Source organism: Colobus angolensis, unplaced genomic scaffold (assembly GCF_000951035.1).
Source record: "Colobus angolensis palliatus isolate OR3802 unplaced genomic scaffold, Cang.pa_1.0 Scaffold96, whole genome shotgun sequence".
Taxonomy (NCBI): Eukaryota; Metazoa; Chordata; class Mammalia; order Primates; family Cercopithecidae; genus Colobus; species Colobus angolensis.
Window position 1 is genome coordinate 2,369,546 of NW_012123598.1, and position 2,320 is coordinate 2,371,865.

Below are 2,320 nucleotides of genomic sequence, written 5' to 3' on the forward strand. Positions count from 1 at the left end.
AAAATAAAATAATTAAAATGAACATTTTGATCCATTAATTAATTTTCGAGACAGAGTTTCACTCTAGAGTGCCACAATCATGGCTCACTGCAGCCTTGCTCTCCTGGGCTCAAGCAATTCTCCCACCTCAGCCTCCCAAGTAGCTGGGATTACCGGCACATGCCACCACACCCAGCTTATTTTTAAATTTTTTGTAGAGATGGGATTTCCCTATTCGGCCCAGGCCGGTCCGGAACTCCTGGCTTCAAGCAGTCCTCCAGCTTCAGCCTCCCACACACTGGGATTCTGGGTGTGAGCCACAATGTCCGGCTGTAACACGGTGAATTTGATGATTTTTGTGTTGTACCACACACACAAAAAGAAAAAAAGGTGGGGTGTGGGGAGTCAAAGTCACCTTGGGAATGTGATTAAAATACAGATTCCAAGGCTCAGCCTCAGGGGAGACCTGGTCAAATATTCAGTCATTTTTTTTTAAACGGGGTCTCACTCTGTCGCCCAGGCTAGAGTGCAGTGGTGTGATCCTAGCTCGCTGTAGCCTTGACCTCTTGAGCTCAAGCCATCCTCCTGCCTCAACCTTCTGAGTAGCTGGGACCACAGACATGCACTGCCACATCTGGCTAACTTTCTTATTTTTGTAGAGATTAGGTCTTTCCATGTTGTCCAGGCTGGTCTTGAACTCCTGTGCTCAAGCAATCCTACTGCCTCAGCCTCCCAAAGTGCTGGGATTACAGGCATGAGCTACTGTATCTGGCCCTATAAGTATACTTATTGTATACTATATATTAATTTATATACACACAAGGACCTATATAGCTATATCTATATACATATATGATTGCACAAACACACACACACACACACCCACCTCATCGTTCTCCTGCTCAGATTTTGCAATGAATTGATATTTTGTGGTAGCCAGCTCCCAAAATTGTCCTCAATGACCCCCCAATCTCCACTTCTTCTTTTTTTTTTTCTTGAGACAGAGTCTTGCTCTGTTGCCCAGGCTGGAGTGCAATGGTGCGATCTCTGCTCACTGCAACCTTTGCCTTGTGGGTTGAAGGGATTCTCCTCTCTCAGCCTCCCGAGCAGCTGGGATTACAGGCATGCGCCACCAAGCCCGGCTAATTCTTGAAGTTTTAGTAGAGATGGGGTTTCACCATTTTGGTCAGGCTGGTCTCAAACTCTTGGCTTTGTGATCCACCCACCTCAGCCTCCTGAAGTGCTAGGATTACAGGCATGAGCCACCACACCCGGTCCCCCATCCTCCACTTGTGGGATTCATATCCTTGTGTAGCTCTTTCCACCTCGAATAGTGCTGAGCTGTGTAACCAACAGGATATTGCAAAAATGATGGCGTGTCAAAAGTTAGACCCTAAAAAAAACTCCGTGGCTTTCACTTTGCTCTCTCCGGGATGTCCACGTCAAGAGTACGTTGCAGGACTGGCACAGTGGCTCACACCTGTAATCCTAACACTTTGGGAGGCTGAGGTGGGTGGATCACCTGAGGTCAGGAGTTCGAGACCAGCCTGGCCAACATGGCAAAACCCTATCTCTACTAAAAATACAAAAAAAAAAAAAAAATAGCTGGGCATGGTGGCGGGTGCCAGTAATCCCAGCTACTTGGGAGGCTGAGGCAGGAGAATCATTGAACCTGGGGGGTGGAGGTTGCAGTGAGCCAAGATTGCGCCATTGCACTCCTGTCTGGGCCAAAGAGCGAAACTACGTCTCAAAAAAGATATATAAAAAAAAGAGGACATTGGAGCTGCCCTGTGGAGAGGTCCCTGTTTGGAGGAACTGAAGCCTCAAGCCAGCAGCCAGAGGGGAGCCGAGGCCTCCCGCTAGCTCGTCAGCCGTGTGCTTGGGCCACCCCGGCAATAATCCTCTAGTGTCGGTCAAGTCTTCAGATGGCTGTGCAGCCCTGGCCCATGTCTTGACTGCAACCTTCGAAGCACCCCAAAGCCAGAATCGCTCGGCTAAGCCATTCCGAAATTTGTGACCCATAAAAACCAGGTGAAGTAAACGTTTATTGGTTTCTGGAGTTGCTGTGGTTAATTAGTACACACCTAGATTAAAATCTAACTTTCTAGGCTGGGCGCAGTAGCTCACGCCTATAATCCCAGCACTTTGGGGGGCCAAGGTGGGCAAACCATGAGGTCAGGAGTTTGAAACCAGCCTGGCCAACATGGTGAAACCCCATCTCTACCAAAAATACAAAAAACTAGCCGGGCGAGGTGGCGGGCGCCTGTAATCCCAGCTACTCGGGAGGCTGAGGCAGGAGAATGGCGTGAACCCAGGAGGCGGAGCTTGCAGTGAGCTGAGA